Source organism: Ambystoma mexicanum, chromosome 4p, assembly GCF_040938575.1.
Source record: "Ambystoma mexicanum isolate Mex_15411 chromosome 4p, UKY_AmexF1_1, whole genome shotgun sequence".
In the NCBI taxonomy this organism is placed as follows: domain Eukaryota; kingdom Metazoa; phylum Chordata; class Amphibia; order Caudata; family Ambystomatidae; genus Ambystoma; species Ambystoma mexicanum.
The window spans coordinates 187,683,627-187,697,132 of record NC_090927.1 but is presented as its reverse complement, the minus strand read 5'-3'; the positions used below and the strand labels follow the sequence as shown (position 1 = coordinate 187,697,132).

The 13,506-nt window shown below is 48.7% G+C and overlaps 1 protein-coding gene across 3 annotated transcripts in view; it reads left to right on the top strand.

Moving 5' to 3' along the window:
- Positions 1 to 13,506, top strand: part of CENPO (centromere protein O) — a 148,779-nt gene that overhangs the window by 16,508 nt on the left and 118,765 nt on the right. The window contains exon 1 of one of the 3 annotated variants that reach the window (XM_069605676.1): positions 4,125 to 4,143. The exons of the other annotated variants lie outside the window; for them this stretch is intronic. The gene's annotated coding sequence lies outside the window, so the exon portion shown is untranslated. Of the gene's footprint in view, positions 1 to 4,124; positions 4,144 to 13,506 lie in introns of those variants that run through there. 3 annotated transcript variants of the gene reach the window in all.

Genomic DNA, 13,506 nt, shown 5'->3' with positions numbered 1-13,506 from the left:
TATCCAATTCACTATGGAACACAGTACCAACCAAATCACATTTCGGGACCTGATTATCCGGCACAAGGATGGAACACTAGAATGCGACCTGCACTGAAAACCGGCTGACCGGAACACTCTACTACATCACACAAGCAATAACCCCAGTCACACCAAAGCCAACTTACTGTACTGACAGTTTTTACGAATAAGGAGGAACTGTACCTCCAAAGAAGATTTTAAAAAACACTCAAAAGATCTTACCAACAGACTAAAAACCAGAGGGTACCCTGAATCAGCACTCAAGCAGGCATCCAACAGAGCCCTAAACACAAACGGAGACACACTTTTGGAACAAAATAACCGAACCAAACAAGATGAAGAGGAAGAGGATTGCATCACATGTGTGATCACCCATGGAGTACACACATCGCAAATGAAAAAAGCAATACGGAGACATTGGCACATAGCCAAATTAAACCTACTGGATGATCCACCACCGCGTTTTGCATATAAACGAGGGAAGAACATAAAAGAAACTTTGGTACATTCCCTCTTTCAACCGGATGAGACACCAATCCCAAAGATCATTACGACCCCTCCAAGGACACCACCCATGTGGCAACTGTGTGGCGTGCAAGTTCACCATCAAACTAAAATCTTTCAAAATTGGCCAACCTCGAATGGAGCTTACGTGATCTCACCAATTGTAAGAGCGAATGTGTAGTCTACTGCATCCAGTGCCCATGTGGGCTCAAGTACGTGGGCCAAACTACGCGGGCAGTCAATCTGAGAATATCAGAACACTGCTCGCACATTAGATGTAAGAACTTAACATCCCCACTGGTCACCCACTACATCGAAGCAAGGCACACACCTAATGACCTTACCTGGTGGGTACTGGAGAAGGTGAAAGGAGGACCTGACATATCCAAAAGCTTAATGTACAGAGAGTCAAGATGGATACACTGTTTGGACACATATCACAATGGCCTAAACGAGTCCTTCCAACCCAGCTGGTATTGATCCCACAGCATATATGGAACTTAACCTAGCATATGAAAGGATCTAAGCCACACACCAAGATCCTCAAATGTGATCCCACTCCCCCACCTATATACTGCAACCACACTAGCGGGCATCCCTTGCGGACACCACATCGCATAGCAACGCAGGCTTAAGTGTTTACATCTCTTTATGAACATAGCCTGCGGATCTATGGTACTTATTCCCAGGCCATTGGCCACTCCCCTACATGGCTGACAGTGACATCGGGGACTGTGCTCTGCCCGGGTGTCCCACCCACAGCCATTTCGCTACCCCGACACAAGCCTATACCCACCTGAAACCACAGACACATAGGCGCTACCAAAGTGGGGAGGCGCTACAACAACTTGATTTATTCCTTTTTTCCGCCTTTTCCTACCTAACGTCTAGCACATGCATTTGATACACCAATCTGCGTCTAGTCACACTCAGGTACGTTGCCTTACTACAACGCGGCCCCACGGACTACGGTACCCAAGCGAGCCCTGATCCGCACAAGGAACTCGCAGTCAGGGCGTTGTCTGTTAGCAGACGACGCCGCACGGCCAATCAGGAAGCACGCCGCGATACGTGCCTCCCGGCCACACACATTGCACCAACCAGTGCAGGGCTCGATACGGCGGTTACTATAACTACCTGCCGGCGTCCCTCGCACTAGGACAACCCGCGCAGTTTCCCTTCGGATCCGGTCACACACGGAGGAACGGCTACATCCAAGGGAGCATAGGAGCACTACCAGCAAGGTGAGCTGGTCTAGAGAGGCTTATTTCTTCTGCGGACCACGCACAAAGATTTAAACACGGAATGCATGGGTCATGACTTACCAGCACCATACGAGGTGACAGAGAGGGGTACCATAGCAGCAGCACCACATCTACCGCCCCCTCACGTTATCAATCACACGGGGCCCTCGAGCACACACCAGTATGCATGCTTACCCACTGGGATAAAGTGACATACACACTTGGTGCTCGTCCACCCGGCTGAATGCTGCACTAATTCACCCTCCTACATGCATAAACCCACCGCCATGTAAGTAATGTAGTGCATTCCTTGAGACGATATTTCTCTCACAGACAGGCATCCACTGCCCACCGGATGAAGGTCCTGCAGAGAAGACGCCCCTCCTCACCCACCTCTTATGCACCAACCACAAGATGGCCATCGGGCTACAGTGAAGTAATAGGTCTACGAACAGAGACCACACACCAAGGTGATCAAGCTTTGTAATGATAAGCATACACAGCTAGCAATGTTTGGAATACATGCTGGGTATTTGGAAGCTCTCTTGCGCCCTCTCTCTCTGTTCCTCCCTCCCTCAGCCCCCTTCCACAATCTTGCCACACTACAATATAGCACGACCTGTTTGGACGGATGGGTACACAAACCAAGGAAGCTACCTCACCGTCCACAGTCTGCACCAAACAGATTTGTGCTGTCTGCCCTGCGCAAGTGCCCTTCCCAACTCGGATTCCCCAGGGGACTTGGGATCCTGATACTGACTTCGCTTCAAGCACAGCCGGTAATTTGAGCAAATATACTCATCAACAATAAGCTAAACTAGCAGCAATTAACAAACATGAGGAACTCTCACACTTCTTTCTTTTCTTAATTTGTAAACCGGGTCTGCTCACTGGATGCCCTGAAGAAGGTGCCCTGTACTATAAGTACACACATGCACCGAAACGTGTACACACTAGTCAGCATACAGAAGAAGAATATGGACATACTATTTCCAACTCTTTCTTCTAGCAGTGTGTCAACCAACCTTTATTTGAACACGTTGGCTACATTTTGAGATATCCTTATAGTCCAAAGACCCAGACCACAAAGGTCAGCCTGAGAAATTGAGTTTAGGGACTCCAAGAAACGGTGAAAACATCGCAAGATTAGCTTGTTCACACGCAGAAATTATTAAGCCACAAACCCTGCTCAATTGCAAATCTTATATGAGATTGCTCCACAGAATCCATGTGGAATTTTCAACATTCTTATGATTGTATTGATTTTCAGTATTGTAAATATGTTATTGCAACCAACTAGGGCTGTATATATGTTCTTTCTTTCTTCGATCATGGAATTTTGCACTTAGAATTGAAAGTGAAATATATTTATATTTTGTTTTTCTGTTCACATTTAATGCATGTGTCACTATAAATTTGTGCTACTACATTACACACTGTGACTATTTAAATTGCTTTTGTAATGTACGTCTGTTCTGTATTGATTTTGTCATTTCTTTAACTCTCTTGTTGGGCACGCACAGAGCTCACATTACTAGATGTTTGGTCAAAATTGTCCTAACTAGTAGACACAGACTCTGACTAACACAAAGAAATGTGATGAGTTCTTTATTAGTCCCCTTGTCTAATACTATGTGACGATACAAGCAAGGACGTGTAAGGAGGGGCTCGATTTCAAATCCTTTTTAATGGGAAAGGGGCCAACTTTTTCTTGTTGGCATAAACATCCTCTTTGTGCCAAAATTGGCTTTATTGCCTCCCATTGGCGCTTTTCGCTCTTCGTAACTCACCTAGTGCGGATCATCATTTGACTCTGCATGAAATTGTAACGGGTAGGAGAATGCATGCGTCGGTTCAATTTCAGAGGCTAGCAACACAGGAGAGATCCTCGGAGAAGAAATGAAAAATAACTTGACTGAAATTGCCAATGTCGTGAAATACATTTTCTGCCAGTTTCAGCAATCAACGTGTCGGTGGACCAACGGTGAATAACATACAAGTACCCACCGAGAGGAGGACTTGCTGCAACCACAGCCCCTCTATCCAGGGGACCGCATATACATCCGTAACGTTGTGTGGAAGTGGAAGGTACCTATTTTTTGCGGTCCTAGCAAAGTCATCGAATGCAATGCCAACAGCAGTCAAGGTTAAAGGAAGGAGGGCCTGGATGCATATCACCAACATTCACAGTGACATCAGCAGCACGCAGGAATGAAAAGAGAAACATTGCATGATAGGAAGTATAACCCAGTTATCATTGACTTTGTGTTCAGCGATCCGGTTATACAAATGGCCTATAAATGAAAGTGAAAATGGGCAGGACTGAAATGGAGGAAATGGGAGAAAACCTAAGATTGATATGGACATTATAGAGGTAGGAATGCTTTTTCGCTATATGTCTTCTGTCTCTTTTCTGATTCTTATTGCATCAGGGTCTTGAAAGCACACCGACTGATGGTGGAAGAGAGACACATGCCAAAAGAAGTATATATATAGTATTGAAGAGTTCTATGGTCTTATTGGGGAGGGGGTAGACCTCACCTCTGAAAATGTATGGTACAATGAGATGGAGAGGGTGGCCACGATGGAGCACCTATGGCACATGCTATATGTGCTCACTGATCCTGCACCTCGCAGGGACACCAAAACAATTCCTGGCAAAAGAGGTAATGGTAGAAGAGGAAGGATGCCTGATGCATATGTCTTTGTGGAGCACTTGGGGATTATTCCAGGAACACACAGTAGAAGTACGCGGGATAGATGAAGGGGAAGAGGTTTATCCAGATAAGTATATCCAGCTGGAAAGCATGGCCCAGGAAAAAGCTACAGAACATATGATCTTAGAATATAACACCAAAAGGGCACAGAGGGGGAAACAGGTGATTACTACACGCAAGAGAATATTCTGCAAGAACTCGATGGGGCATAATATACTGTGGTGTCATACCAGGCCCTTGATGTGAATAAAGGGTGCGGTTCATCACAATGGAAAGTGGGAAGGGGGAATGGTGTAGTGCCGCGCAGAAGGACTGGTGAGGTACGAAAGAGGGGGTGGTGAAGAAAATAGATAGCGGTTGCAGGACAATATGGGATGACAATGTACATACCTTGATATGGATAGATGAAAAACATCGCCCAGTTTACATAAAACCACTCACACATTACTCTGTGTTTCAGCGCAACAGGGACGATGGCACTAGGGATGAACACCGACTGCAAGAGGACGATGAGCATTGTGGTGTTGCAGAAGGGGGCTTCTGGTGGGCCTGTGGATCCAGAGCATATGCCCAGCTACCACCAAACTGGGAGGGAATATGTGCCCTTGTGATCCTTCAAAGCCCTGCATTGGTCATGCCCAGGGCAGATTTGTTACTATTCGATAACCTATCAATCCTAAAAAAGAAAGTAAATTCACAAGGGTGATGGAGATGAGAGTAGAAGCAAAGGGGTAATGAGAAGGAAGAGAGCGAGCAATTACAGATCAGCTGAATCATCACAGAGCCTGGACACCATTCCACAACACAACACTTTTCAGCAAAGCATCTGTGTTCTTCACCTCTCTTTTTCACCTCTCTTCTGCTTCCCGTGGTACAAGCAGCCGCCAACTCAAATTGGTTACAAATAACCCGTTATGAGGTGCTCCAGTTGGCCAATGCGACCGAGAAATGCAGTTCAGAAAGACCTCTGTGCTTTGCGCATGATGACCCTATGGAATAGGTTTGTGTTGACCCTAATGACTGCGATGGACGGAGGAGTGTGCCATAAGATTGGAAGCATCTGTTGCACGGCAAGACCCGGTAACGATGCACCAAACGGGACCCTCACGGAAGCTGTCGAGTAAATATGCACATTACACGGATTCAGAATGGATGGCAGTATTGTTCAAAATAACTGTCTGTGCTTGTTGCAGTCTGTGTCAGCCGGTAAGTCATCGGCTGGTGCGATTGTTGTCAGAGGAAAACACGATATATAATGTCTGCATATAAAATTGAGAATGGTAATGAACTAGGCGAGCAGCCCCCAGGGCTGAATGAGAGTGAGAGCGGCATGCTCTCCAAATGTGCTGGAAATGCTAATAATTGTGGACACACGGGAAGGGTATGTAGAGAAAGGAGGAAACCTGAGCAGGGTTAAAATGGTATGGATGTCCTGGGAGCTAGAGGAAAAGATGAGAGGAAAGAATGTGATGATCAAAGGGGGGAATGTATTGAAGGTGGTGATTTAGCACCCGATAGGGAGGCAAATTTACCAGCTAAGGGAATGCGTGGAAGGGGATGGGGCACCTCCTTAGATGGGGGAGACAAAGGCACCTTTAAATCGGTAATATTGTCCAATTAAGGCCTGGTGGGGAATCAGGAGAGGGCGATGCATGGTATATGCCCGATGCACAGGGAACATGCGCACATAACGACGGGATATGACAATGTCCTAGGTAAACGCAATTTGCAGGGATGCCATAGGTTTGGCCTCATCCTGGGAGCACGCTCTGTCCCCGCGGGCACCGCGCCATGAGCTAGGGAGGGTGGAGGCAAAACTGAAGCTGCGTGTCTGCAGCAAACCACAGGAACAGAGACAGCACTGTTTGATATAATGCAGGGCAGCAAGCCAATTCTACAGCCAGGGTGTTGGGGAAGTGAACTTGGGCCAGAGAACCGCTCACATGGCCGCAGATAACTTCTGGCAGACGGGTATGGGAACGGGGAAGCGAAACAGAGTGGCGTAACCCGAGGAACTAATTCCAAGGTAAGCTCTGGTGTCCCTGGGAAGTGGCCTACCCTCAGAGGATTCACCACAAAGTTTGCAAAGGCTGTTATCAAGAGGGTGCCGTGTGAATGTCCCCCTTCCCACCCGTTCAGGGTGTCTTGTGTTCTTTTCCCAGTGGTGCTGACCAATGGCAGAATAATAAAGTTCTGGAGGTCAGCACAAATGTTATTCTACTAATTGCAAATGCTTTCTGGGGGGTGTGAGAAAAACTGTGGCGCGCCATCGGAAATGGATGAACCAGGAGAGGGCCAGCCTGCTTGCTTCAATCACGCTTCACTAATCTATGTCTCGCCATAGGGGTATGACTACGCTTATCCAGTAAGCTTCTTGGGAACCGCAAAAGATATGAAGTTTTGAAGTGCAACTTTTTCCAATGCTATGAACATTGTATGCAGTATAAAACTAATGCTCACAGTGTGCTCATGTGTTAGCTGTCATCACACAGTTCGGTTCCACTGTTCTGTTTGATTTTTTTCTTCACCCAGCTGTAAAAAACAGCGTTGATTCTTGGCCAGTGTATGCTCCTTTTTGGATTACGATTTATTACGGGAGTTTGGAGGCCCCCTGATACACTGGCTAGAGATGATGGTAGTTATAGTCCAAAACATCTTTAGAGCCAACAGTTACAGGCCCCTGGTTACAGGTGAAAGGGGTGTGTTTTAGTAGAAGTATTGGTATGGAGAGTGTAGTAGTGGAGTGGAGAGCCAAGTAGTAGAGTGAAAGGCGTGGTAACATCAATGGGTGGAGGTGAAAAATAGGAGTAGGGGGGGAGTAAGAGAAGGGGGAGACAGTAAGATCCGAGCAAGAAAGGTAAGCATGGGTGTGAGTGAAGAAGACTGAATCCAGCTGAGTACGTGCAAAGCACGTCCCTAAATCCCTTAGGCCGCTAACATCTGGATAGGGTATGGACAGATAGTAAGCGTGAGGGATTTAGAGAGCCTGCATTTTAGGTAAGCACTTCCAGCCTAAGAAAGAAACAGACAGTAGGGGTTAACGGTCAATAGTACTAACCTGGGGTTATGAAAGCCTCGGTTAGGGATGATATCCCATCACAGGAGACGAGAGGGATGGCTCTAGGGCCCACAAATACTTTTAATAAAAACCATTGGATCTCCCTTGATTCTTGGTAGTGATTTGTGTGTGCCACCATATATGCCTTCCCTAAAGCTACGGCCAGTGTTGTGCAAAAACAAAATGAACACTAACCTAGAGTGTTAAAGTATAAAACTCTTTTAGCACTGACTATAATGCGACAGGCAGAATGACGCTCTGCGCCACGGGTCCTTTCCATTTGTGAAACTATCTCTGTCGCCGACACTTGTGAGATAGGTTGAAAAGTGCAACATGTAATTAATTGTCGGTAGGAAAAATATGATTTAATGCAGTTTATAGTGTATAGGCGAGTTGTAGACTTTATGACGGTGAGGCAAGGATATATTCATATTTTAAGTGTAAAGCCTGTGATTTATTTATTAAACATGTTGTTTTTTTTTTTACAGTACCCATTACCAAAAAGAGTTACAGCGTGTGCAAGCTTGTGGGTGTAACTTTGCTGCTGAAAGGGATGGCACACCCTTGAGCAGCTATTTTAGACGTTTTCATAGAGTTTATTTACGGTTTGTTTTCAATGTTGTCATACAAACCACACCGTATTCTTGATGGGCACTGTCTGTGAATATAGTTGTGTCGGGTGTGCATTTACCAAACCGCTACTTCTTTTAATCCTTTGCAGCAGCCCCACAGAATGATCACATTTTAAGCCTGATGATGCTGCAGCACATCCACATTCACAATTAATTTAAAAGAACTATTATCATTTAGGCCTTTTTTCGCAGCAACCATACTGTGGATTGATTTCATTTTTGTACCATTTTTTAGTGCAATTTCCAGGCAATTTTGGGCATATATAATGCATTTACCTGTGACCCTGCTTTTGTCTTCTCATTTAAGTGCTTGACAGCAATATCATACAAAACAAACTGTGCCAGGAGTCTAATAATACATTGTGAAATTCATCCTACCCTGTGACTAGATATTACAGAGTAAGGGTTAAAATTCTCAGCCACGAGACCACCAGGGGGTGCAGACTGTGATGGCTGCGTAAAGCTGAGCTCCGCCATCAACCGTCCAGTGGCTGACATTGGAGCCTTCTCTCCCTTACGAGAGAAGGCCATACCCGGCGGGATTGTGACCGGAAGGTGCGTGGGCACCCACTCGAACCTGGGTTGGGGTCGCATAGCCATATTGTCAGCAATCGGGCAAGTGGGAGCAAAGGGCACGCCGTGGTAGAGGCTGAGGAAGAGGCGAGGAAGGCAGGAGCAAGTCTGAGAGGTCTGAGGCTCCAGCAACTGCTAGAAGAGTTGCCGGTGGAGAGCAGGCAAACCCTTGCGACAGGGACATTTCAGTGAGAAGTCCCTACGCACCGCTGTGAGCCTGCACCATTGGGCACAGAGAGCGGCACTTGAGGGGGCCCAGCATCCTGCCGTGATGCAGTGAACGGAGGAGAGGCACCAGCGGTCTGGGTCGGAGCGTGAAGGCGAGGATCAGAAACCCCTGAGACAGCGGGGGACGACCTGTGCATACCGGAGGAGAGGCAGTGACAGGAGGTGAGGCTGCCTGAGTGCCGTGGAGTGGGGGACAACATGGGGGGGGGCCCACACCAAATGAGATCCAGGAACATCCAAGCCCCCGGCCTGGAGGAGGGGCAGGAAGCCTGGAAGAGGCCCGGGGGATAACCAGCAGTGGCAGGAGACAGTGCAGCTAAGGGCTTCCAGGAACCCGCTGAGTACCTCCAGGCCAAATTTGTTCACTACGTTCCGACCCGGCTGTTGAGATCCCAATCTGCGCTTCTTGTAGCAGTCCCTCGTTACTGCCTGTCGTGTAAGGGAGGGCAAGTCTTTTCTGTGGTGGCTGCAAGATCCTGGAATGACATTCCTCTCGCCCTTCGTGCTACTGTGGATCATCTCACCCTCCGCAGAATTCTCTTTTTTAGTTTGGTTTGTGACTCTGTTATGTTAACTGTTCTCCAACCACTCAACAGCGCCAAGATGCCCTTGGGCGAACGTGCACTCTATTAAGTTTCCATAACATAACATAACCACGTGGAAAGCTGAGGTGCCAGCGCGGGACACAGGCGGGTGGGCAGCGGGAGAGTACGAAGCAGGGAGAGCCACGCACTTCCTGTGCTACGCTAGGAAAGGAGACTGCCAGGGGTGTCCGAACACAGATACCTGAGGTGTGAGCGGATCCTGGAGGAGCTGGAGAAGGGCACGCCCCGGAGTGGCAGTTACCAACAGCGCTTTAGAAGGGAACCGAGGATGGAGGCGGAAGAAGCAGGAGGCAAAGGAAGAGAAGCAGAGGAGGGAGGAGGCCTGCCACGCTTGACAAGGGAGGACCTGAAATACATTTTCCAAGAAATCAAAGCCATCGGGAGCGACATGGAGGCCCCCATTTGTGATCTCAAGGGGTGGGTGAACAAGTTGGAGGACAAGATCGAAGGGATGGAGAATAATCACCTGCAAGTAGACCTCCTGGAGATGAAACATGAGGCTAGGCTGCCAGACCTGGAGATCCGTGAGGAGAAAACCCCTTTCAAGCTCGACGGTCCTGAAAATAGAGAGCACCGGAACAACCTGCGCATATTGGGCTTGAGTGAGCAGAAGGGCGAGACAGCTGCATACCAGGGAAGGTGCAGGGTTAGATTAATGCTCTTTTCCTCTCCGGGTGGAGGTAAGGGGGAGTAGGTCCAGCTGGAGAGGGCCCACAGAGGTGGTGGAGGCCCGAGATCGATCGTCATCTGCTTTCTCAGATACAGGGACAGGATGATGGAAGTCCTGGAGAGGGCAAAGCTCATAGGGACTCTGAAATCTGAGCGGGACTCGGTTAAAGTGTTCCATGACCTTTCGGGACTTACTTTGTCACGCAGAAGAGATTGTCGGCTCCTCACACATTCGCTGACGGAAAAGGGGTTTTGATACCATTGGTCACTGTCCTTTTGGAGAGGTGGTACAGATCATCGGATTACTAATGGCCAGGAAGCACAACTGGTACTACAGTACCTGAAGGAGGAGGGTTTCAGACCCGGATGTGAACTCGGAAACCGGCACGGCATGTACACATTTGGAGCAGAGGAAGGAACTCATGGCAAAGAAAAAGATGCCAAGTGGCAGGAAATACAAGAAGCTCAACACCCCACCCTCTGGGAAGTGACTGCGAGAAATAAAATGAAGGGAACTGTTTAGAGGTTTAGGATTTCCGCAAGGCCACAAATGTTCTTGTAATAGTTGGGGAGGAGAAATGTGATAGTGTGTCCGACGGCATGGCAAAGTTATCCTTGGTAGCCCATCGTATGGTGGGCATGTCTAGATTAAAGGGGGGATAGGAGAGGATGAGTTGGGGGGAGGGAGGGAGAGGGGCTAGGACGAAGGGAGGTGGGATTGGGTAGTTGGGGGCGTGAGGCTGGGGCAGTTGGACAGGTTATTTGTTATTGCAATGGAAGGGCCAGGAGTTAGTTTGAGGACCAGCTATGGTGTGCGTGGATAGTGGTGGGCAGGCGTACTCAGGGTGGGGACTTTAAATGTCAAAGTCCTGAACTCCCCCATAAAGCGCTCAATGGTGGGAGGGGAATTCCAAAACCAGGGGTTGGGCATCATGTTGCTAAAGGAAACAAGGTTAGTTGCTGGCGAGGAGAGATGTATTCCAGGGGGTCAGATTGGACAGGCGTTCTGGGCATCTGGTGCGACCAAAAAAGGAGGGGTTTGTATTCTACTTGACAGGAGGCTCTGCCTTGGAGACATGAAGGTATGGCGGAAGTCGGATGGTAGGGCCTTGCTCATCTCTGGTACCTTGGAGGGCGTGCAGATGATGGTGGCTACTATTTATTGCCCGAACCTGGGACAGCTGCTGTTTTTTCAGGAAACCCTGGGGGAAATATTTTGGCAGGGTAGAATTCTGCTGCTCCTGGGGGTTGGGGGGCTTTAAACGTGTGGGTGGACCCAGCAAAGGACTGGAGTGGGGGTGATGGACAGCCGGGTGGGGGAGGGGGCACAAGCAGGGAGTGACTTCTGTAGTCTTCTGGCAAGGGATGGTATGATATGGGAGGGTATGATGGATGTCTGGAGGGAGTGCCACCCAGAGACCGGGCATTATACTTTTTTTCTCCCCCATGCATGGTACGAGGATGAGGATTGACTATTAGTGTATTAAGAGGCAGCACATGGGCAGGGTTTCCAACTGTGATCTTACCCCCATCAGCTGGATGTATCACAATAGGTTGTATGTGCGAATTTCCATGGTGGGCATACAAATGAGGGACTCCGTTTGGAAATGCAATGATATGTTGCTGAAGGATGCAGTCTTTGTGGAGGAAGTTGGGAAAGTGGTGGAGGGCTTTTTCCTATTTAACGACAAGGGGGAGGTGGACCCCAACACGGTCTGGGAGGCTGCAAAGGCGACATGGAGGGGGCTTCTGATTGGAGAAGGGGCGAGGAAGAAGAGGGCCAGGGCACTGTTAGCAGAGAGATTGAGGGGGCGATTTGTGATCTAGCGGCTAAAAGTTTGGGTGGGGCAGGGGCTGCCCAGGAGCAACTCATGCTGGTGAGGAGTAAGAGCGAGGAGTTGAGGGACCTTGAGGTTGGGAAGGTGATGTCTGGGTTGCAATCCCTCCGGCAGCGCTATTATGAGAAGGGGGGACAAGGCTGTTGGCGTCCTGTCTAAGGGGCCAGCGGGCGGACCCCCGGGTGGAGATGATCGAGGATACCTTGGGGATGCTCCACTCAACCACGACCAGAGTACTGGAGGAATTTGTTCAGTTCTATGATAATCTCTATAAGGAAGACACAGTTGTGGAGAACAGCCAACTTGAGCAGTATCTGGAGGGTGTCTCCCTACCGTGTTTGAATAGAGGGGAGATATAGGAGTTGGAAGGTCTCATTAGAGGGAAGGAGGTGATGAAAGCGATCCGTGGGATGAAGACCGGGAAGGTGCCTGGGGACGACGGATACACATTGGGCTTCTTTAAGATCTAATGAGCTGGCTCCACACATAGTAAAACTCTTCAACCATACATTGGCTCCCCCCTGCTTTCGGCGGACCTTTTTCAGTAAGAGCTGTAAGTCTTACCGGCCCATATCTCTCATAAATGTGGATGGTTTTCACAAGGGTACTGGCATCTAGAATGGAAAGAGTCATGCCTCGACTGGTCCATTTGGACCAGGTCGGATTCATTAGGAGGAGGCAAGGGGCAGAACCTCCCCGCCCTGAAGACGCTGCACCTGATGGACCAGGCTGAGAATAAGGATGGTAACCCCACACTGTTGGCCTTGGACGCTGAGAAGGTGTTTGATAGGGTGGGGTGGGATTTCCTTTATAGGTTCCTGCGGAAATACGGTTTGGCAGCAGGCATTTGATGGGTATTCAGACCCTGTACTCTTCCCCCACGACCAGGGTGGCAGTTAATGGTAGGCTGTCAACTGCTCTGGAGTTGAAGCGTTGCACTAGACAGGGGTGCCCACTGTCCCTCCTGCTATTCGCCCTCTCCATGGAGCCTCTCGCAGAGAGATTGAGAGGGGCGTCCCAAGTCGAGGGCGTTGTGGTGAGGGAGAGTGAATTTAAGCTGGGCCTGTATGCAGACAATGTCCTCTTACACCTGAGGAATCCGTTGAGTTTGGTTCCGGTGGCAATGATACTGATTGAGGAATATGGGCCCTTTTCAGGCTTTAAAGTGAATCGTCAGAAATCAGTTCTATTCCCGTTTGCTAGAGACGGACTGAGGGACGTGGAAGCACTCAGGGGTTTGGGGATGGAAATTCAGGGGGAAAGCATTCAATATCTGGGTATCAACATTAACAGAGCTCTGGCGGACCTTAGTGGGGCCAACTACTCCCCCTCCCCGTCCCCCTTACTGAATAAACTGTATGGCGAAATGTCTGAATGGGGAAAGCACAATATTTCATGGATGGGTCGGTTAAACGCC